At 29.5% G+C, this 26,089-nt stretch overlaps 1 pseudogene; it reads left to right on the top strand.

Moving 5' to 3' along the window:
* Window positions 1-24,776, top strand: LOC142320809 (uncharacterized; annotated as a pseudogene).
* Window positions 24,777-26,089: the final 1,313 nt, after the last annotated feature.

Here is a 26,089-nt window from a genome sequence, read left to right as displayed (position 1 = left end):
TCATTACTGTTACAGTAAGTTAGTATTTATTTTAGAAGTGAGTGTTGTCTATTCATTACTGTTACAGTAAACATTTTACTAAGTTGTTACATTGCGGAATGAATTTGAAATACATATTTGTTACGTACTATGAATGTGGTTTACTTGCACGTGGTAGATTGCTCGAATTATAAATAATATGGTATGATAATGAATTAAGGGTACAGTATATGTGCTTTATTTAATAATTTACCAGTGTTATTTTCTAGTATAAAAAATATAATTTCGATGTTGAAGTTGCCAAATAATTTGGTTCCTAACCTAGTGTTCAAGTTCAGTTTGCACCACAACATACCGTACCTTTGCTGGTTAAGTTCTTACTTTAAAGGTATATATTTGTTAAAAACATTAAGTCAGTATCTTTTAAATAATAAAACGTCAAATATTTAGCTTATGTCATAAACTGGCAGTATTTACTTAGTTTTAAGTTTTTCTTCATACAGAATTTTATTATTTTACAGTAGGCAAATTAATTCTTTTTTAATAATTAGACTGTTCACTACATACATTTTAAGTCAATTACTTACTGTCCAGTTTTAGATTTACCTTTACAGACAACTTCCAAATTTTTCATTGTATCAGGAAAACAAAATATACTTTTTTAAAAACAATATTACAATCTTTAATATTGATTGTTCTTTTTTATATTAAATCAAAGCTGCTTAAACTTATTGGTATAGAAGCTGATTTTAGTGTATTTGAAGACTATCCATATTCAAGTTTTCTGTAACTACTAAATAAAAAGACCTGTTAGATATTATGAGGTCCTTTGTCTACAAAGCGAAAAAGAGCTTAATGCAGTATGTAATTGTATTCCTTTACACAAAGCAGAACAGTTACTGATAAAATTCAAGTTTTGATACCATTATACAAAGATTTTAAAAAAATGAACTGCCAATCTTAGAAAGGAATATATCATTAAAAGATGTTCATGCTCTATAAACTGGATTCTACAGTCTATACTGATTATATTATTAACTCAAATAGGTCTGCCATAAAGAAATCTAACTTTTAAAATAGAACCTCAATATAGTGATGTAATGCTATGTGCTCAGAGGCAATATGCTTTGCTGGTTTTTGTTGCAAATCTCATACTAGCTGCATATCATTCTTTTTTTTTTATGGTTGCTGAAGTGAGTTAATGTTTAGTTAGTGTTTTTTCTGATCAAAATAATTAAGGGTAATGAAATATGTATATGGACAAGTTAAAATTTTATTATTGAATGGTTCTTGATATATATAAAATGTATGTGTGTATATATGCCCTTATGTATCAAATATATATATATATATATATACACACACATGGTGATATTTAAGTATGGAAACAGCTTTATACTGCATATCTAAGAGGTATTTGGGAGGCAGAAAGGAATGGAGTTCTACATTGTTAAAAAAACATCTGCATTATGGAGGGTTTTTAGTGTTTGTCTGCCATATTGAATCAAATTTAATTTATTTAAATATAAAGATTAAATGTGAACGCATTCTGCTAATGCGTTCATTATCGAGTTATAAGCATTTAAAGTTGCAATGACAGAAAAAATCATGTTCACAATAAAAGAGGGTAAACATTCTGCATGAACAATTTTATTGTATTTTACATTCATAATACATACAATAACTGACTTTAAACTGTGCTATAATATTAATAATAATAAACAATAACTAATAATTAAAACACAGCTAGCTATATCAACCGATATTATTTTTTAATAAAAATTAACATCCAGTGTTAATATAAGCTGATATTTGTTACTTATCATAAATGAAACTAATCAGCTGGAAATACTTACTTAAAAAATGTTTTACAAATTTATTTGAGTAAAGCATGTATTAATTTACAACAATGCAGTGATCTTTGTTGGATTGCAATTAACCACATATCTCTGGAGTGGTCAGGAGTAGATTACATTTCATTTACATTCATAAATATCATCCTCACTCATCCTCTGAAATAATACATTACAGTGGTTCTGGAGGCTAAACAGAAAAAAGAAAGTTTGTATTACGTTGAAATAATGCATCTTTATTAACTCCTCATTTCTCCTTTTTACCTCAACATACTTGTAATGCTAAAATTTTAGAGTGCTAGTAAAAATTAAGTTGTAGGCCTAGTGGTTCAAATTTTTTATTATTGTTTTTGGTGAAAGTTTTATTATTAGTTTCCTCATTCATTTATTTAGTTGTATTAAATCTTCAAACAACAATACCTTTTTTAAGTTAAACTGAAAGAATAAATCTGTTGATGTATGAGTATGGTGATAGAGTTTGGCCTTTACAAGAGGATTTATTTATTTAATAATAGATTTCCAAACAGAGAACCAATAAGTAAATTGACTGTGATCAAGACAGTACAGGGGTTTCAAGCTGATACTGTAAATAATTGTCCTCGCACCGCTAGACCAAGAACTTTCACAACTGATGCCAAGTGATTAGATGTATTGCATGCAGATCTTTGTTGAAGACCGTCATTCATCAGTTCAGAAAGCTGCTGTCCAACATGACATAACTTATTTGTCAGTTCTAAAAATTCTTAAAACAAATAAATTTCACCCTTAAAGCTACATCTGGTGCAAGTACTTTCAGATCGCCGAGTTGAGTATTGTAATATTATAATGCAAAAATTAGATAAAGATGCAAATTTTTGTAATTCATTAATATTTACTGATGAAGTGTTTTTTAAGTTAAATAGATGGCCATGTGAATAAGCAAAACTGTTGATATTGGAGCAATCATAATCCCAGATGAATATGGAGGCTCATACTTAGTACCCTCAAAAAGCGAATGTTTGGGCGGGAATCTTTGGTCATTGTATTGTAGGATCTTTTATTTTAGATGACAATCCTGCAGGAGGTGTTTACTGCAACTTGTAAGCTGATAGGATGTTACCAAACATCCGGGAAAATGTTGGACAAGAATTATTAAATAATACTAATAGTTTCAGAAAGATGGGAAACCACCTCATTATTATGTCAGGGCATGGGAAATTTTAAACAAACAATTTTCAAATCTCTGGATGGGTCGTAGAGGAGCCATAGAATGGCCTGCCAGGTCCTCAAACCTGTCTTCTATGGATTACTTTTTTAGGGATGCCTGAAACATAATGTTTACAAAAAAATCCTGCAGACATTGATGAATTGAAAAGAATAATTGACAAATTTGCTTGTCTACCACCAGACATGATACAACAATTTATAAACTGATATTACTTGAGCTTAGCACATTGCCAAGCTGTAGAGGTGAAGCATTTTGAACGTTTATTGTTGAATGGCATGCTTTCAAAATTTATTTCATCAGTAATTTTCGAAAACATTTATTTAAAATTGTAAAATAAATATTGTAATATGTAAAGTAAATAATATCAGTTTATATAGCCACTTAAATTGTTGTTTTGTTGTTAATTATTAGTTATTGTTTATTATTATCAATATTATAGCACTGTTTAAAGTTCATTATTGTATGCATGATGAATGTAAAATGCAATAAAATTGTTCATGCAGTGCGTTTTACCTCGTTTTTTTGTTAACACTATAAGACAAACAAAAATAATAAGAAAAACATAAGCATTCAACTTTGAATGCTTATAACCCAATAACAAAGGCATAACAGAAAAACAGGTTTCACCATTGTTTTTCTTGTAAAATTTTAAATCAGAATGATGTGTCATATGTCTACATTCCTATTTAAAAAAGTTAAGTTTGATTCAATATAGTAAATAAAAATTAAAAACACACCATAACGCAGATTTTTTTTACCTATGTAGAAACCCATTTCTTTCTGACTCCAGATACTTCTCAGTATACAGTATAAAGCTGTTTCCATACTTATCACCCATAGTATCACCCGGTATATGTATATTGCTTATCAGAATATTTTTTTCTTTGTTACTCACAGATAGATTAGCATGGAAAAGAAACGGTTTTTTGTTGGCAATCTGCCACATGAAATTGATGATGTTATAAGAAGTCGCTTTTCTAAATATGGTGAAGTATTATCCGTTGAACTTACATTTCGTTATAGTGATTTGGATTAAAATGAGATAATTTCTACGTTTGCTTTTGTAAATCTGCAAGGTTTTCAAGAGTCACTTTCAGCATGTATGTGTGTTATAAATTTAATATTATTGACATTAAAACACATTATTAATAATTTTTATAAATCAAGTGCCAATATTGTGATCATCCTGTTTTTACTTAAAATTATTCTGCATAATAATTGGCAACAAGCATACTTAGTTGAGAAGTTATCTTATGCAATCATGAACCAACCATCAGCCATAATCTATTTATGAACAGCTCTGTTAATTGGCAAGTGTAAATATTATATTTAACCATACACAATCCTTTTCTGAATACCATTATATAAAACCAATCTAATCAAGATTGTATCATTGGTTTTTAGAGTTTTGGCATTGTTCTTGTCCAGTTTCTTATAGATAGCTCTTCAAGAATGTCATTAATCTAATCTCTATATAAAAAATATTGGAAAAATGGAAATCTGAAAATTAGTATTTCAGGTTTCACAGAACAGACTTTGCTTGATCTTACTGATGTTATTATGAGCTAACATAATTTTGTTTATGATTTCTTAAGCTACTCTTTGCTAGTTCCTTAGATATTGAAATGAAGTAGTTAAAAGTAGTCATTTATAGTTATTTTAGTTATATTTCTCTATAAATATTTATTTTTGCTGAAATGAATTCAGAGAAATAAAATGCGATAACAGCATATTTTGCTTTTTTACTTCTGTTTTATAATCTAAAATCTCTGAGAATATTCCAAAAATCATTCGATAATTATTTCTACAATTATTTTTTTTTATAAAAGAACTAAGATCAAACAGTTCTATGCAGCAGTTTTAAATCTTTGTTTAGAAAAATTAAATATCCTAATTATATTGTAATTAATAATATTAAATTGTAGTTAATAACAATCTTGATTATTTTATATCCTTTTAAGTAAAATAATGTGAATTATCTACAATTATCATATGAATTTTTTTTAGCCCACAATTTACCTGCCTATTTTTAATCAGGTTTTGAAGGATGGTTATTTTTTCTCTCAGCGTAGCATATTATATTTAATAAAATATTTTTGAAACTGCTTGTTTCAGTGAACAAAGATCCTTTTGAAACTAGCAATTAATGATTTGGTATTATTGCTGTCATATGTCATTGTTTAAAGAGAAATTAAAGTTTTATCTTTTTTTTTTAATTTTCATATCATTTCATTCGATTTTCTGTGTACTTTCTGGTTATTGAAGATCTGTATGAAAGTTAAGTACATTTCTAGCAAAATTAAAAATTGTAGTTAATGAAATATAGTTTTTCAATTAATGTGTTAATTGGCTTTTTAATATGTGATATAAGTTATTTGTGTGGTAATATTTTAATAGATTTTGTTTCTGAAAGAAAAAATTATCTGTGTCTTAAAAGTACATGAGAAGACCAAAATCTGATGTGTGTCATTTTTGTTTCAGGTCTAAAAAAATTACCTAGAAAAAAGTGGCTTGGAAAAGAAATAACCGTAGAATTTGCAAAAGAGAGTATATTGAATAAATTAGAAAATGAAAGAAGAGCTGCTAAGGATAACATTTCTGGAAAGACAAATGATGCAACTAAGATGCCACATAGTTGCTTTGAATCAAATAATGGTGATTTATTTGAAAATAATGAAGAGTCAGTAAAAATAGAAGATATTAAAACTTCTACTTTACCTAAAATTAATTTTAATAGTAAAAGTAACAGTAATATTCTAACAAAACTGGAAAATTTTAGTAATGTTTGGAAAGACTGTGATGAATTTAGTGGAAGAAAAATTACAAAATTTGATGACAGTTCTGATTTTTCAACTACAGTTAATGAAAGACATGAAAATGTCTTCCCTAAAAAAATTATTGGTTCTAAAGAAAAATGTAACTTTCTTGATAGTAACAAATTTTCAGATATAGATAAAAAAAATAATGGTTCAGAGAGTAAATTTTCAAGAAATTTTATAAACGCTGATGAAAAAAGATTGAAATCTATTAAAGAAATGAAGAAAGCAATTGATCAAAGAAAACAAACTATTAAAAAGGCTCTATCTTCTGTGGTAAGTAATTACGTGTACATTTTCTATGGCTGTTGTTATATTAATGTTTATCTAAAAAGAACTGTTTTAAGTAATAAAATATTTTTTTTAAATTCAGCATGAGAATGCATTTATGAATTTAATAAGTAAAATTTTAAGGTTTTTTATCCCTCCCAATCTATATTAACATCATAAGATTCAGGAAGCCCTCTCCCACTTTTAAGTAAGATTACATTAATTAGCTGTGTTAAATAAGTATTTTTTTCTTGTATATTTTAGACAATTTTTGGTCTGTTGTATTATTTTTAAGATTAAATTATAATTCTTTTTACATAAAAATTTTCTAAAAGATATATATTTTTAATTTTTATAAGCTTTTTACAAATTTGACATAAAAATAATTCAAGGTAGCAAACCCTGATTAAAAAAAGTGTTTTTTTTATTTATTATTATTTTTTTTTTTTTTAACTGTTGTTTAGGAAAACACAGAAAACTGTTGTTTTCTTTATAGTGCAGTAAAGTACATTTAGATTCATTCTATTTTTATTGTGGTAGTTTTAAGAAATTCAATCTTGTATTTACACTAATGTATTATTTTGTATTGTCAAATGACATGGAGTGGTTTGATTCTACTTTCATCTTGTATTCTTGCCAGATCTGCACCTCTAGTTATACTGTAATAGTTCATAGTTAATTAGGAGTCTGATTGGTGGAGCTTTGTAACTGGATTTAATAATTATGTGCTAGACGCACCATCCAGTGCTGCCTGTTGTATAGCAGGCTTAATATTTTTAGTTTTGTATATTTAAATGGTATTTTTGTATAGAGGGGATGCTACTTAAGTTGTATGTGGAAAACGTGCCAGTAACTACTGCTATGTTAGATAGCACGCTCTGTGAAAAGGGAGGAACTTATCTGACAAGGATGAAAGAAAAAAAGGAAGGGGCGAAACTTGGTAATGTGTGGTACAAGGGAGGTAGCCTCCACGCCTAGGGTATACTGGTTCGCACACACACACACACATACACACACACAAGAGTGGGAGAGTCGGTGCTTCCCGATGATGGTATGGAGGACCCTCAAGGTGTGAGAAGGTCACAGGGGAGCTCCCGGCATGCAAATTGAAGTCAGGAGCTAATAGGTTACAGATAGGAAGGGTGGCTCCCTAGCGGAGAAACATGTCAGCTGTCCAGAATGGAGGTCGACGTGCTCCGATGATGCGGGGGGGACCCCAGTGGGTGAACCTCTAGAACAGAGGCCAGATAGGAAGGGCAGAGACTGCTGCCATGATACTTTGAGGTGATCATGTATGTTATGATTGGTGGTGAAGACCAGTTGGTTGCCTTGTTGGGGCTGTTTAAAAAAAAAAACAAATTCATGCTCTTTCTATACTAAAACTCAACGGACACAATTATTGAGCAAAATAATTATGGTTTTGTATGATATCTCACATGAAAAATAGAAATTGTTCCCAGAACTGTATCTGAGAGAATTGTTATAAAGCTCAAAAAACTGGAGACAAAATTTATTTCTGAGAAAATTGATTGATGTAATTAAAGTCAATAAAAATCAAATATGAGGTGTGTGAGAAAAGTAATGAGACTGACTTTTTACTTACCAAAGTTTTTATTTTTTTCAAACAATATTATCCCCTTCAAAGTAGTTCTCTTGGGAAGCTATATACCGGCGGAGTCATTGTTCCCACTCCTGGTAGCAGCGCTGGAAGGCTTCAACTGGTCGGTCACAGCCTTGAGTGTTCTCCAGAGTTCCAAAAGACGTCCTTTTAAGATATGTTTCAATTTTGGGAAAAGGAAAAAGGCACAAGGACTCAAATCAGGTGAATAGGGGGGTTGAGGAACCGCAGGAATGCATTTTGAGATCAAAAATTCCCTGATGGAAATTGCCATGTGACACGGGGCATTCTCATGATGAAGCATCCACTTGTCTGCAATGTCTGGTCTCACGTGAATAACTCTTTTCCTGAGCCTTTCAAGAACACCTTTGTAAAATACTTGGTTGACAGTTTGTCCTGGAGGAACAAATTTTTTATGCACAGTACCCCTACTGTCAAAAAAGCAAATCAGCATGGTTTTGATCTTTGATTTGGTCATTCAGCATTTTTTCGTCGAGGAGATGCTGGAGTGTGCCACACTGCTTTGCTGCTTTGTTTCAGGATCGTACTCAAATATCCAGGATTCATCACCTGTGATCACAAGATTGAAGAATTCTTGGTCATTGTCAGTCCTCTTAAGCAGATCAACGTACACGTTTCTTCGATTGTCCATCTGTTCTTTTATGAGGTTTTTCGGCACCAATTTCGCACAAAACTTTTACATGTGCAAATCGTCTGTAAAATTTGATGTACGGTGAAAGTGTTTAAATTTAGCTGTTCACTCATCAGATTTTGAAGTTGAAGGTCTCCCTGAGCGAGGTTGATCTTCAACGTGTTCTCGGCCTTCCAAAAATGATTTGTGCCAGCAGAAAACTTGTGCTCTTGATAAGCAATGTTCCCCATAGGCCTGTTTCAATTTTTCAAAGGCCACACTTACTCGCGGATTCCCCAAGTTTAACACAAAACTTGATTGCACAACATTGCTCTAAATTCCGATGCTCCATTTTCGTACCGCACAACAAAAATACAACTTCACTGATGGTGCTGTCAAAAATAATGTGTTGGCTGAATGGCGTTGAAACTCGTACCGAGCATATGGAAGGGATGAACAAACCGGTCTAACACAGACCAATGGACACAGTGTTGCCAGATCGCTTGCAGTGTTACCAATCTCATTACTTTTCTCACACACCTCGTAAAATGTTTTATATCGATCTTTGTTGAAAAACCAAACGAAACCATAAAAAAATTGACTTAAAAACAAAAAAAAGTTACTCACTTTTCTAAATTATCGTAACCCTCTTGTTTTGGAACTCCTAATTTTGTTCTTTTGTATTAATACATTTTTAAAACCTAAATACATTTTTCCTCTTTTCTGTAAATCATGTTTAGATATTTTGATAAGTTATGAATTAGATACAAAGCAGTCTAATTGTCGATATCCATTTTCTAGCATTGGTTTTGTTTGACTTCATGACTTAATGTTATTTTAAGGTTTGAGTTGAAACTGTTTGTTAGTAGTATTAAATACTTTTTTATTCCGCTTTTTTAATTTTATTAAATCAAGAGTTTTTGCTAACTTACTTGAGGGTTTCTGACTGAACAATTTGTGATTCAGACCTGCATATGGTTTTTTTTCTTAATATATTAGGGAAGTAGGTTTTAACATTATTAAGAATATTATTAACAATAAGCAAACACATACAGATGTACTAACTTATTTGTATTATATTGAACAAATAAATTTAAGGGATTGTAACTTACGAATGTTATGTGATGATTTTTTTCAGAATACATATTCAGATTCAGCATATCAAATACTATATAGAACACCTACTCCCTTTTCAATTCCAAATTGTATGTTGATCAGTATAATCATTGTTGCAAAGCTGTTTCCGATTTGATTTTTTTATTAGAAATAGTGAAAAAAATTAAATTAAAAACATTGGTTGAGAAATTTAAATAATTACTAATGAAAACTTTAAAATAATTATTTTAATCTCAGTAGTGTTTTAACTGAAAATTATTTTTGAGGTTTTAGGTATGATATTTTGTACATGTACGTTATTAAATTTTAATTAGATGAATATCTTGGGAGTATGAAATAATTATATTATAAGTAATTAAACATCTATATGATCTTTTCTTTAGGATTCTGGAAATTTGAACAAAAAGATTGTTTTTAATGATGATGATGATGATACTGATTATGATAAAAGTGTTGATAATTTACATAAAACTGAAAAAGTAAATCATTATGATAAGAAAAGCAAATTATTCAATGATGATTCTTGTGATGAAAATGAAGTATTGCATTCGTTTGATGTAAAACAACAGTTTGAAGGTGATAAAGGAAAAAAAGTAAGTTATTAGCATAGCTATTGAAATAACAAATACAGTGTTAAATTAAGAACATAGTTAATGAATAGAAACATAGAACATAGTGTTTAAATAGGAACATAGTTATTCAATAATTGAGCTGAACAAAAAACTTACTGTAAATTCTTTGTTGAGCTCTAGAATTATTGAATATTTTACTATTATAAATACAATATTTTTTATTCAGTTTTTTTAATTTTAATAAACCAAAGTAATATACTAACTTACTACGTGTATATACTAGAGGGTTTCTAAATGAACAATTTGTAATTCAGACTTGCAAACTTGGATATGGTTCACAATTCCAGCAATAAGCAAGCTTTTTTCTTAATTGCTTAAGTTTACATAGGGTTGTGTAAGTATGGATGAACAAACTTTTAAGTTGTCCATCATAGAGAAGAAGAGGTCTTTACCTTTCCGTTGGATTATTTTGTCTCATATTTTGTTTTCTCCAAGGCTAGAGTTTTCTCATACCCCAGTTCGCACTCAATTTTTAGTTCTGTGGGTTTAGGTTTAACCTGCTAGATCCATGCCTAAGATACATGACCTGTAAAGTATACCCTTCCTGTGATCCAGTGGGAGCTTGCTATGGGCCAACCCATGGACTGGTTTGTCTTTTTTTTTTTATCCAGTGTTTTTTCATAGTAAGCCAGTTCGGATCCAATTTTTAGTTCTCTGGGTTTAGGTTTAATCTGCTAGATCCATGCTAATGATACATGACCTCCAAAGCATACCCTTTCTGTGATCCAGTGGAAGGCTTGCTGTGGACCACCAACCCAGCAACTGTTTTGTCTAGTGGCTTCATAGGAAGCCTTGTGACTGAAATGCTTATTAAATAAAGCCTGGCCCCCTAAATTACAAAATACTGTTATCATATCTTGTGTAAACTGATAAATTGAGTTTTTGTTACACTTAGTTTAAAAAAGAATAACTTTCTTCATAAATATTATTTCACCTATATATATTTTTCTAAAAGGTAATAAATATGAACTTCAAATACATTGAATGATATAGTATGTACACTTGCAAATTTTTTGTGATATTCAAACTTTTTTTCTCATTCTTACCTTATGCATTATCTTTTTTATTATAAAAATACAAATGTTTTCTAATAAATATAAATAAATAAAAATGTAAAAACTCCTTTGATATTCGGTATTTGCAATTATGAAAGAGGCTGAAAACAATTACATAGCTTGTTTTGAGTGAATCAGTTGTTTTGTGCTGGCCTCAGAAATGATAAGTATATCTCAACTACTCCAGGATAACTATTGTGTAACTTTAGTGAAGACCTGTAGAGACAGGTGAATCCTTTGCTTGAGAAGTGACTGTATATTACTATGTTATATCGCAGGTTGCCAGGCCAGGATGTATTGCTTGTGGAACTGATCAACAAATAATGGCTAAAATATCATCTAGATAACTGGATGTATTTTATTTTAACTTTGTTTTTAAATGTTAACCTTAACTACTAGGATTAAAATTTGAAAAACTATGACTAGGCCCTGTTCTGTTGATATTCCACATGGAATGTTAATAAATCAAAGATTAGTATGCTAGAAAGTAATCTATTCGTACTATCTTTCTATCTCCTGAGTTTGTGCATTTAAGCTGGTGTGTTTAAATTTATTCTATCATCATTATTATATTTATTAAAGTTTAACTGTGTTTTTTTATTTTTAAAAGATACTTGAAAATAATCCAAATTTTTGTGTGATTGAATTTTTTAATATCCCATTACAAGGATAATATTTATCTAGTTTTTCCTCAGAGCCTCTACTGTTTTTAAGGATGGATTACTGACTGCAGAGAAAAATTTAACATACCTGATAAACAACACAAAACAAAAATCCTCAAATACTCTTAGCACATAAAGAATAGTTATGATCAGTAGTGTACCCACAATGTTAGAAGAAATAAGAAATTTCCTATGTTTTCATTAATTTGCTTTCTGTTGTACAGAGCAAGTTAAAAGTATGGAAACTCCTTAACAACTTTAAAACCATTCCTGATAGAATACTGTAACTTTCAGTATAAGATATCTGTCGACTACTTTACCTTTTGACATCCATTATGTGATAAATCATTTTAAAGGTCTCTTTTAAGGCAAGAAAAATGGTATAGATAAAAAGTTGATACAATGTCTGTGTTCAAAATTGCAACGGGATAAAGTTTGGATTTTGGAAAAAATTCATTGTTAATTTAAGGAACTATAATCACAAATAAATCAATTTATAAAAATTTGTTTAAATGCATATTTAATAAATTTATTTTTAAAAAAAATTATTAAGCATAACATTTCCATATTTACTTAAATCTCATTTTAATAAATGTTCAAAATGACTTCCAGTTGTTTGACATTGTCTCAGTCAGTTGCAAAAGTATAATCCTGCATTATTCAATGATTCCTAGTAATATTTTCTGCTGGTCCTCAAATTCTATTTTGTAAAACATCGATATCTTGTGTCTTATTATGATAAACAATACTTTTTAAGCAGCCCCATAGAAAGTAATCCAGTGGTGACAAGTCACTAACCCAACAGTCTGGTAGGAAACTCGTCATCGCAAATCAGCTGATTTTGAAGTTGATTGTTCTAAGGTTCAAATCCTAGTAAAGGCACTTCTATACAAATTTGAATACTAGATCATGGATACTGGTGTTCTTTGGTGATTGCGTTTCGATTAACCACACATCACAGGAGTTGTCTACCTGAGACTGTACAAGACTAACTTCATTTACATTCATACATATCATCCTCATTCATCCTCTGATGTTAATACCTTACGGTGCTTCTGGAGGCTAGACAGAAAAAAAGAGTGGTGACAACATTTTAATGTTTGAAATGATAGGATCAAAATGATATGTTGTCATATTATTTCTTATTTTAGTGCGTGTAAATTTCCATCAATAAATATAAGCCGTATCAATCGTCCACCAACAATGCCTGCCTATACATTTACTTTGATTTGATACTGTGTATAAACCATGATACCAGTGTGAATTAATGTCAGTCCAGTGTCGACAATTATTGTGATTTATATTGCCATTTAAAAAAATGTGACCTAATCCCTAAAGATTATGTTGTTTGTTAAATTAGGATCTGCATAAATATTGTTCATCATATTTTCAGAACTCAAGTGTTTGATTGTAGTCATCTTCATTAAGTTCTTGAACCAGACAAATTTTGAAGGGTTTGAAATTTTCAATTCTTAATGTTCAAATTGCTGAACTCTGGCTAATATTATATTCTTGTGCTGCTGTTTGAGTTGAGGAATGAGGATTCTCAGTAAATTCTTGCATAATCTCTTAACGAGTTATTATTTATGGTAGATTTAGGCCTCCCTGGTTTTCTGCTATTAATGCTCTCTGTTTCTTTAAATCATTTGATGGTTTTTGGCATTGTACCTTTTGAAATAGAGTTACAATTACTAAATGTTGCATTGAAAAATTCACAACTTCCTTATACAACCTATCACCAAAGCCCCTCATCATTAAAAGTGTGACCCTCTTCTGTTCATTAAGTAACATATTGATAGTAATATTAACAGGTAGCACAGAAAAAATTAATTCAGTAAAAAAACAATTACAAAAAGGTAAAAAAATTATAACTAATGAAAGTGGTTTACAAATATGGTAAAATAAAAAAAAATCAATTAGCCAATCGATCACAATAAATTCTCTTAAGAAACTAAAAGTGTAGTAATAAAACACTAAATGCAATATTACACAACAATGAAGTAAGCTGCATTTTTGTAACAATGGCAAGAAACCATCATGATCAGCATGATTACATGACAATATTTTTATTTATTTACTCATTAAAGAGGAACAAAAATAAATTTTTTTTATCTTTTAAAATAAAAATTTACCTTTTAAAATTAATTTTAATTAGATTAGATGTAATTTAATTTCTTTTTGTATAATTTTATTATTTGAACATATTAAATTTAGTAATTTTCAAAATCCAAACTTTAAACTGTTGTCACCATTTTGGTTCCAGACATTATACCAACTTTTTAATTATAACATTTTTCTTGTCTTAAAGAGAACTTTAAAATGATATATCACACAAAGATGTTACTGTTTGAAATAAATTTGAAATACAACACCTAGACCAACCCACAAAAAGGGATTGAAATTCTATTTTTTGTCAGCTAAAGTTGACTGATACCTTATCCTTACAGTATTCTGTCTGGAATGGTTTTAAAGTTGACGAGAGGTTTCCATACTCAATCTGTGTAGCTAATCCTCTGTATTTATGTAATTTTTATTTTTTTATTTTATTGTAAAAAGTTTGGTTTATTTGGCAGTGATTTTAAGAATTTATAAATATACAAAAAGAAAGTAGTTTATGGGTATAGAAACATATAATATTAATCAGTGCTTCGTACATTCTCATTTTTCTTGTTTATTATAATGTTTTCATTTTTATTGATCGATTTTGAGTTTTTATTTTTTTTTTATTTTCTTTTTTTTAGCTTTTTGAATTGCAGTCTAGATTTGGTAATGATTCAAGGTTTTATACGGATGAAAAATTTTATGAGAGTGATGAAGAAAAAAATGATAATGAAAAACAAGATATTGAGAGGTTGGAAGATTTTGATGAGAAAGAGGAAACAATAAATGACGAAGTTAAAAAACAATTAAAAATATTACAAAGCATTGTTGGCACAGAATTCTCTGGTCAACAGAAAAAACAAAAACTGTAAGTATGTTATTTTTATCTGTTTTTTTTTTTCAAAAAAACAAATTCATTTTAGCTTCAGCTAGCCCAGGAAATTCATCAGGCCTCTCCAACATCTCTTACACTTTGCCATTTTTCTTCTCCTTCCGCTGATGACTGGCTCTCATCATGATGTCCTTCGTTTGCTTTCCATGTTGTTCGTGTGTCGTACAGATCTTCCATCAATTTTCAACTTTTTCAACAATACTGAATATATTTTAACATTTTCTAATAACTTACTACAAAATAAAAGTTGAACTGAAATCTACAAATTCAAAATAACTAACTCTCCATTTTTAAATACTTTTTACTTCTATGTTCATGTTTTTTCACAGTTTCATTTTAGGTACACGTGATAAATTCAGAATGTTAATAAATTGCATCAATTTATTGATAAAGATAAATCATCCAGATAAATCTTTATAAGCAGTATATCTGGCCAATTTATTTTTACATATTTAAGACATGCTCAGACAGACAATAAATTGGGAAACCGGCTGAATCTAATTCAGCTGACATTTCTGAATTGTCAGCATTATTAACTCCAGGCTCATGTAAATCTTAACAGTTTGTCAAGCGATCTAAACAATTTATCTGCTACAGTTAAAAAAATCTTTGTTAGTGCTCTCAAGCAAAAAATAGGATTGAAAGAAATAGAATTTCAATCCCTTTTTGTTGGGTGACCCAGGTGTTGTAACTCTAATATTTTAAACAGTATCATCTTTGAGTGGTATATCATATTAAAGTTCTCTTTAAAACAAGAAAAATGTTATAAATAAAAAGTTGGTACTATGACATTTCTTCTTAACAGTACCCTTTTTCTGTCTCGAGACTAGGACAAGATGTAGCACCATCGGTTGTAAACATTAGCATATTGAAGTACCACAGCTTAGATACATATACATCTAAGGTAACCACTTCTTTTTATATCTTTTTTTTTTTAAATTCTTTCAATTGGTTGTAGACAGAATCTGAAGTTTTCACTAAAAAAAACTTTTTTGAGCATCAGGAAAATATCAACTGCTACAATCAATTCTTTGTATGAGTTAATTTTTAAATTTCTATTTTACAATCAGGATTAGTGGTTCTCCATAGGTATCGATGATCCAGTATATTTCTATAAAACCAATTTTGAATTCTTTTGATGTCATTTCACTGATAAATTAATAATTTCTCACAAAATAAATAACGCAAAAAAACCAAACCAAAATAAACCAGTAATACCAAAAATAAAATGCACTAAAAAAGTTAGAATGAAATATGAAATGGTATAAAAAAACTAACTAGGCTGATGAAATATGAAAAAATTTTAAATGAACTTTGAAATGATATAAAACTACCAGCAACAGCTTTAACTGGTGTGGATATCTTTCAAGAATTTATCTGTACTTGTATGATAATGAGAAACCTTACCAATTGATCTCTCAATGTAATATCACTCATCTTTTTTGCTCGAGACCACTAAGAAAAATTTTTGTAATTGTGGAATATAACTTGTTTAGATTGCTTGATAAATCTGTATGTCTCACCGTACACCGTATTTCTGATACCGTATTTCCGATACATTTCATTATTTGTTTGCATGGCCACGAAATCTATTCACTTGGAGCTTGTTCAAGAATTAACCGCCAAATCCTTCTTGGCAGCGTTATAACGCTTTATTTCACGGAGAGGAAAATGTTCATGACAACGCAAAGAATTTCGTTCGAACCTCAAACGAATTAAACCAACTTTTATCATCAATAGCACATCTTGAAACGATACTTGATACCCTCGCTGAAGACAATATTACCTAGAAATTCATTCCTCTCAGATCTCCTCGTTTCAGTAAAATCTGTAAAGCATCTCTTGCTAAGAACATATAGTAAGGCATCACTGACATTTACGATTTTATGTAGAACAGAAAGTTGTTTAAACTCCCATCCGTTAACTTACCTTTCTGATTCTTCAGACGTGTCCCCTTTAACCCTGGGCATTTTCAAATAGGTCAGCCACTCACTATGATTCCAGAAGCACACGTTCTGAAGGTCAGCATTAATTGCCTCAGTAGATGGCATCACATCAATCAACTAACCATGCAATACTAATAAAAACATCAAGTAATTAAAGGTAAAAAAGAATTCTTAATATAATGCATCCAACGGAAGTTAACAATGAATTATTCTATCTACTTTTTTTATTATTCTGAAAGTCTGTTGCCGTGGAACAGAATTATTTTATATTTGAATTGTTTACTTTACCTAATTCATTATATTTTTTCTACTCATAGGTGTAAGAAGAATTTTTATAGCGGTTTAAAGAAAAATGTCGCAAAATAATCAAACTGAACCAAGTCAAATATTTAAAGGAATCATAGAAATTAATGGCGAGACTTACAATACAATTCAAGAGATATATATCAGAGACAACATTATAAAGAGGTTGAAAACTGAAATACTTGAATTAAATCGAATTCAAGAATCGAAAACCAATATTTTAAAAGATTTAAATGAAAAAAATCGTCAGTTCCAAGAAGACATAAAAATACTAAAAACTGAATTATTTGAAGCAAATGAAAAATATGTTCTACAGGAAAAGGTCATGAAAACAAATAAAAAAAGAATGGAAGAATTAATTGAAGATTATGATGAAGTGAAGGCTAAACTAGAACATTTCAACGAATTATACAAAAAACAAGAATACACTAATGCATTTCTCAGAAGAGAAAATGAAAATCTGAAACGTGATCTACAGGTACAACATTTAGATTCTATTAGAGCAAATAACAAAACGAAGATAGATTTTGAAAAACAACTGGCTAGTTTTAAGCAGGAAATGGTCGTTCATGTCCAGACATCATCGAAAACAACAGATAACAGCAAAGAATCGTATTCTGATAGACCTGTTTCATCAGCCCTGAGTAACGACGTGACCATAGAGGTATTCGAAGATAATTCAGTTGAATTAAAGGAAGATAAATGCATTATGAAAACTTCTGAAAATAACAACAAATTTATAAGTTTACTGCATCATGTGCTTCTCAGAATTAGTTATCATTGGAATCAGTGGACAAGGACATCTCCTAAAGTTTCGCATTTCGAAAATTATATTTAATTTAAAATTAATAGTGGCATATGTGACTTATAATACAAAATTCATCGTATTATCTTCAATGTATACATCTTGAACTGTTAGAAAACTTCAAAATTGTAATCGTGAGCTACGAAGATATGTATATTACTACTGGATCTAGTGTTATTTTTATAATTTTATACCATGACAAACACTAAATGAAAGTGAAATATTTTTACTAAAATCAAGAAATATGTCTAAGTTGTTCTATTATAATTTCTTGATGATGAAATAAATTGTTTCGTTTGATATTTAATTAATTGTAATGTCTTTTTTTGTGAATATTAATTTTAAGATTCTAATTGCTTCTATGATAACTGTGTATTTACAATGTTACTTGATTTTACAAATATAAAAAATGAAATACATATACACACCCTAAAAACATTACACTCCTTTTTGGGCAGTCGTGTAAAAAATTGAGATATTACTTGGAAGAAAAAGTGACCGAAAAATCCCAAAATCAAAAAAAAATTGAATTTTGGACTTATTTTCATTGGTTCCAGAGTTACATCCAAATGAACTTCTAATTAATGAAGTATTTGGATCTTACAAGGGGAAAAAATTGTAAATGTATTGAATTTACAAGATTTAGTGTTTCTTTTTATCAGTTTTCTTGTGCTCCAAATCATTTGTAATGTTTTGTGCAATATCTTATTTATTGGATCTTATCAACATAATTACATTGTTTTCCAGCTTATCACCTATCGCTTTTAGTCATTTCAGTAATTTTTTATAAACTTACTATTTCAGTTTTACCAAATGTATTTACAGATTAGAAATTATTGAAGGTCTAAGAAAAAAAATCGTTTAATATTTTATAATTGTGATACACAGTTCTGAATAAATAAACTAGCAAAGCCTAATGGATGAAATATTTTCTTTCTGGGTGCCAACTGCTTAAATTTTTTCAAAGTTTGCTTATTAGTATTTTTTTTTTTTTTTGTCTTCAGTCATTTGACTGGTTTGATGCAGCTCTCCAAGATTCCCTATCTAGTGCTAGTCGTTTCATTTCAGTATACCCTCTACATCCTACATCCCCAACAATTTGTTTTACATACTCCAAACGTGGCCTGCCTACACAATTTTTCCCTTCTACCTGTCCTTCCAATATTAAAGCGACTATTCCAGGATGCCTTAGTATGTGGCCTATAAGTCTGTCTCTTCTTTTAACTATATTTTTCCAAATGCTTCTTTCTTCATCTATTTGCCGCAATACCTCTTCATTTGTCACTTTATCCACCCATCTGATTTTTAACATTCTCCTATAGCACCACATTTCAAAAGCTTCTAATCTTTTCTTCTCAGATATTCCGATTGTCCAAGTTTCACTTCCATATAAAGCGACACTCCAAACATACACTTTCAAAAATCTTTTCCTGACATTTAAATTCATTTTTGATGTAAACAAATTATATTTCTTACTGAAGGCTCGTTTAGCTTGTGCTATTCGGCATTTTATATCGCTCCTGCTTCGTCCATCTTTAGTAATTTTACTTCCCAAATAACAAAATTCTTCTACCTCCATAATCTTTTCTCCTCCTATTTTCACATTCAGTGGTCCATCTTTGTTATTTCTACTACATTTCATTACTTTTGTTTTGTTCTTGTTTATTTTCATGCGATAGTTCTTGCGTAGGACTTCATCTATGCCGTTCATTGTTTCTTCTAAATCCTTTTTACTCTCGGCTAGAATTACTATATCATCAGCAAATCGTAGCATCTTTATCTTTTCACCTTGTACTGTTACTCCGAATCTAAATTGTTCTTTAACATCATTAACTGCTAGTTCCATGTAAAGATTAAAAAGTAACGGAGATAGGGAACATCCTTGTCGTACTCCCTTTCTTATTAGTGCTTCTTTCTTATGTTCTTCAATTGTTATTGTTGCTGTTTGGTTCCTGTACATGTTAGCAATTGTTCTTCTATCTCTGTATTTGAACCCTAATTTATTTTAAAATGCTGAACATTTTATTCCAGTCTACGTTATCGAAAGCCTTTTCTAGGTCTATAAACGCCAAGTATGTCGGTTTGTTTTTCTTTAATCTTCCTTCTACTATTAATCTGAGGCCTAAAATTGCTTCCCTTGTCCCTATACTTTTCCTGAAACCAAATTGGTCTTCTCCTAACACTTCTTCCACTCTCCTCTCAATTCTTCTGTATAATATTCTATTTTAATACAGAAAGGTTTTAAAGTTGACGAGGGGTTTCCATACTCAATCTGTATAGCTAATCCTCTGTATTTATGTAATTTTTATTTTTTTATTTTATTGTAAAAAGTTTGGTTTATTTGGCAGTGATTTTAAGAATTTATAAATATACAAAAAGAAAGTAGTTTATTGGTATAGAAACATATAATATTAATCAGTGCTTCGTACATTCTCATTTTTCTTGTTTATTATAATGTTTTCATTTTTATTGATCGATTTTGAGTTTTTATTTTTTTTTTATTTTCTTTTTTTTAGCTTTTTTAATTGCAGTCTAGATTTGGTAATGATTCAAGGTTTTATACGGATGAAAAATTTTATGAGAGTGATGAAGAAAAAAATGATAATGAAAAACAAGATATTGAGAGGTTGGAAGATTTTGATGAGAAAGAGGAAACAATAAATGACAAAGTTAAAAAACAATTAAAAATATTACAAAGCATTGTTGGCACAGAATTCTCTGGTCAACAGAAAAAACAAAAACTGTAAGTATGTTATTTTTATCTGTTTTTTTTTCAAAAAAACAAATTCATTGTAGCTTCAGCTAGCCCAGGAAATTCATCAGGCCTCTCCAACATCTCTTACACTTTGCCATTTTTCTTCTCCTTCCGCTGATGACTGGCTCTCATCATGATGTCCTTACGTTTGCTTTCCATGTTGTTCGTAAGTGTCGTACGGATCTTTTTATCAATTTTCAACTTTTTCAACAATACTGAATATATTTTAACATTTTCTAATAACTTACTACAAAAAAGTTGAACTGAAATCTACAAATTCAAAATAACTAACTCTCCATTTTTAAATACTTTTTACTTCTATGTTCATGTTTTTTCACAGTTTCATTTTAGGTACACGTGATAAATTCAGAATGTTAAATTGCATCAATTTATTGATAAAGATAAATCATCCAGATAAATCTTTATAAGCAGTATATCTGGCCAATTTATTTTTACATATTTAAGACATGCACAGACAGACAATAAATTGGGAAACCGGCTGAATCTAATTCAGCTGACATTTCTGAATTGTCAGCATTATTAACTCCAGGTTCATGTAAATCTTAACAGTTTGTCAAGCGATCTAAACAATTTATCTGCTACAGTTAAAAAAATCTTTGTTAGTGCTCTCAAGCAAAAAATAGGATTGAAAGAAATAGAATTTCAATCCCTTTTTGTTGGGTGACCCAGGTGTTGTAACTCTAATATTTTAAACAGTATCATCTTTGAGTGGTATATCATATTAAAGTTCTCTTTAAAACAAGAAAAATGTTATAAATAAAAAGTTGGTACTATGACATTTCTTCTTAACAGTACCCTTTTTCTGTCTCGAGACTAGGACAAGATGTAGCACCTTCGGTTGTAAACATTAGCATATTGAAGTACCACAGCTTAGATACATATACATCTAAGGTAACCACTTCTTTTTATATCTTCTTTTTTTTTAAATTCTTTCAATTGGTTGTAGACAGAATCTGAAGTTTTCACTAAAAAAAACTTTTTTGAGCATCAGGAAAATATCAATTGCTACAATCAATTCTTTGTATGAGTTAATTTTTAAATTTCTATTTTACAATCAGGATTAGTGGTTCTCCATAGGTATCGATGATCCAGTATATTTCTATAAAACCAATTTTGAATTCTTTTGATGTCATTTCACTGATAAATTTATAATTTCTCATAAAATAAATAACGCAAAAAAAAACCAAACCAAAATAAAACAGTAATACCAAAAATAAAATGCACTAAAAAAGTAAGAATGAAATATGAAATGGTATAAAAAAACTAACTAGGCTGATGAAATATGAAAAAATTTTAAATGAACTTTGAAATGATATAAAACATCACTGTATGATAAAAAAATAATAATATATATAATAATAATAATAATAATAATAATAATAATAATAATAATACTAACTACCAGCAACAGCTTTAACTGGTGTGGATATCTTTCAAGAATTTTCTGTACTTGTATGATAATGAGAAACCTTACCAATTGATCTCTCAATGTAATCTCACTCATCTTTTTTGCTCCAGACCACTAAGAAAAATTTTTGTAATTGTGGAATATAACTTGTTTAGATTGCTTGATAAATCTGTATGTCTCACCGTACACCGTATTTCTGCCTATCAAATCTGCAATTTCTTCTCCTTTGTATTGCCCCCATTCTTGTGTATAATTTATGATTTTTAAAAAGAGAGTTCACAATTATTCATTTACACTTGGTATTAAAATTTGAAAAACGATTTTAGGTTTATCTTTTTTTTTTATCTAACTCTTATTACTTCCAACTACTTTTCTTTTTCTTATTTCTCTTAATGTTGTATTCTTCTCCTCTTTTCATATTGCATTTTTATTGATTTTAGGTATTAGACTACATCTGTACTCTTCATTTTAATTATCTTCATCTTCAATGTAGAAAATGGCCTTTAAATCTTCAGTATTCTTATTGGCTTCAACTTCCTGTGTTCTGACCAATGAAATCCTCTTGGTATGTTGCTTGTAATAGCACACAGTACATGTAATAACCCATACCTTGTTTGTAATTATTCCTATTTTTACCTTTCTTTTATCTGGTTTTTTTTTGTAAGTTATCCTAAAATCTTATTTTCATTTTTTTTTGTCTTCAGCCATTTGATTGGTTTGATACTGGCACAAGATTCCCTACCTAGTGCCAGTTGTTTCATTCTGGTATATTCCCTACATCTTATATCGATAACAATTTGTTTTACATATTCCAGATATTGCCTGCCTACACAATTTTTCCCATCTAACTGTCCTCTAACATCAAAGCGACTATTCCAGGATGTCTTAATATGCAGCATATAAGTCTGTCTCTTTTTTTAACTATATTTTTCCAAATGCTTCTGTCTTCAACAATTTGTTGCAACATCTCTTCATTTTTCACTTATCCACCCATTTGATTTTTAACATTCTCCTATAGCACCACATTTCAAAAGTTCTAATTTTTTCTTCTCAGGTACTCAAATTGTCCAAGTTTCACTTCCATATAAAGCCACACTTCAAACATATACTTTCAAAAATGTTTTCCTGACGTTTAAATTAATTTTTGATGTAAGTAAATTATATTTCTGACTCAAAGATAAGCCCTAGACAAGACTACTGTGATTTCTCAAGGAACTTGTAGAACTCTGTGGTTTGATTGTCCTCTTGGTCTACTCCATTAGTTGATATATATATTTTGGTCAGCCACCTTGCTAGGCTCTGAAGTCAATAGACAGCACGGTAAATCTACTGTCTTAGTAGGATGTGTGAGTTGGTGACTTGGCCTGTAAGCTTATCCATGGAACCTGTTTTCTAAGTAGCCATCATTCAAAGTGTCTAGTGGCTGACATCAGTCCACGATTTCTACTCCGTTATAATCCAATTCAGTAATCTACGCTGACTTTTTCATCAATCCTTATATCTGTTGAGATTGTTTTTCAGAAGTGTAGTTTTGGATTTATTGAACTATAAAGTAGTTAATCCTTTTTTGATTGTGGTATAGTTTTTAAACTAAATATTAAAATAATAAATCAAAAATTTATTTATTTTTTTTTGTCAGCAGTAAACATGTTACTTCAGCAACAGGCGTTCGTTATGATCCCTCAGTTCCTGAACATGAGAAATTTATTGTTAAACCTTCATCAATTGATGAAAATGAAGAAGATGTGAAGCAAAAAAAAAGTAAAAAATCAAAAAACAAGCAGAAAGAAGAGGTAAAGGAACAAGAATGTGTGAACAAACCAAGTGTTTCAAATGAAACATATTATGAAGTTGCTGATGAATTAAAAAAAAACATTTAAATCAGCTGAAAAGACCACATTCAGTTTTACAGAATTATTCAATTCATCTGCAGGTAAATATTAATTAATAATAGTTCATTACTGATTATAAATTTCCTAAGTGATTTTAAAGTTATTTTTTGTTTTTTCATAACCCCTTCCTATCTGGTAGGTTGTCATCTATCTTTTAACTTCCCTTTGTTTAATAAACAAATTCAGATAAACAGAAATAGTTCTGTTTTTAACGGATTAGCCTTGATTTGGCTTGTACACATTTAAATATGTATGTTCAACAAAAACCACATAGATATTAGTGTAAAAATGTTAATTTAAATGTTATTCCACCTGCAATATATTTCTTTCCAAACTTAGTTTAATGTGTTCAGTATCACATCTTCAGCTGTGCAAGTAATTCAGTTGTTTAGCTTAATGAAATTAGAAAGTAATGTAAAAATAAAGATTTATTCTTTCAATCTGGAATTAGTTATCAAAGAAATTTTGGACTTTGTGTGATAGTGTACTGGTGCAAAATTGTAAAAAAGTGATAACCTGCTTCCTGATCACCTCCATGTAACTGTGGATTGAAAAAATGAATTACCAGCTTATTGCTTTTGTATGTCAAAAGGTTCTAAATAAAAAATTTATAGAGGACTGGTAATGTTTGAAACATCAAATTAAAGTGCAATTAGATTCTAAAAATTTAATTTATTCTTTAAAAAAAGAAAAATCCTGAACATTTTGGCTTAAATATATATAATTTATTTAAAATGTCTTATTTTAGATTTTTCATATTTTATGTTTACTCAGCTCATTTCTTGGATGTTGTTGGCACTAGAGCTCCTCCATGATTTATTTGTTTCTTTGATATTCTACCAGACAATAAACTGTTTAATCAAAGTTTTGTGGGTTATTTTTTATTGTTTTATAACTTTTAATAAGTCATTCTTATATTTTGCATCATATAAGGGCATAATAAATGACTAGTGTAACTCTAGCAAATCTGTTATTAAAATTTGTCTGGAGTTTAGAAACAAGCTATTGACTTTTCCATAAAACTGATTCTCGTTCCACATTTTCATCATTATGTGGTCCTTCTTCTTGAGCCTTATTCTTTTAACTACTAATTTCTTAGTTATTGTGAATGATTCAAATAGCTTATGGTTATTTAGTATCCAGTTATAGATTTATTTGGCTTTCTGGATCTAAAATGTAGTTTATTACTACTTCATTGTCCTCAACAATGGCTTTTGCAATTTCATTTTTGAAAAAATATAAGGATATTTCACAGTAAAATATAGGTACACATTGTTGTTCACATTCAATAATTTTATTTTAGACACAGCAGCAGGTTTTTTTTCTGTGATATCATAAATGTTGTTTCCGAATTCTTTAAATGTTGATAAAATTTTTTTTCATTTCTTGTTTGATTGCTTTCTTGAATGAGCAGTCCAGGTAATGCTTTTTTAATGACATTACCACACCTTTACAATAAACTATAGCATGGAAATTATTTTAGGAGGCAAATAGACAACTTTTACATCTGGTTGACAATCATCTAATTGTTACGGATGTCGTGGATCATGTTGAAGCATCATTCATTTTGTATTTCTTCATTTCACAAATAAAATTATGGTGACACCATTAAAGCAGCTTAAGTATTTCAAGCTTTAAAAATCTTACTTTTTCAAGTAACAAGCTAAAACTCGTGGAAATGCTGTTTACTGACACTGAGATTTTCATTGCAATCCATTCACTAAAAGGTTTTATTTGTTGTGGCAGATATCCTTTCTTCATTATTCTGTGTGTGTATTTAAACCTACGAAAAGCCATTATAAAAATGTTATTGCATACCAAGAAACGACAGACTACAATACAAAGACAGTACTGCATTATAATATATATATATATATATATATATATATATATATATATATATATATATATTACGTGAGTATCTCGCATCACCAGTTGCTCTGTATATATTTCGTAGTTGCTGTCTTATATATTTTTTGTTTTGTTGATTTATATATATTTCATAGTAGCTCTATATATTTTGTGAGGTACTCGCGAAAGCGCTCTTGCTTGGATTATGGAATAAGGTAGGTGTCATCCTATTTTATTTTATTAATTCTGTACTTGTATTGATCGGATTACTATAATT

The sequence above is a fragment of the Lycorma delicatula genome, chromosome 3 (assembly GCF_047948215.1).
Source record: "Lycorma delicatula isolate Av1 chromosome 3, ASM4794821v1, whole genome shotgun sequence".
Classification (NCBI taxonomy): domain Eukaryota; kingdom Metazoa; phylum Arthropoda; class Insecta; order Hemiptera; family Fulgoridae; genus Lycorma; species Lycorma delicatula.
Note: the sequence above shows the minus strand (reverse complement) of the source record. Positions and strands in the feature narration are given on the sequence as shown.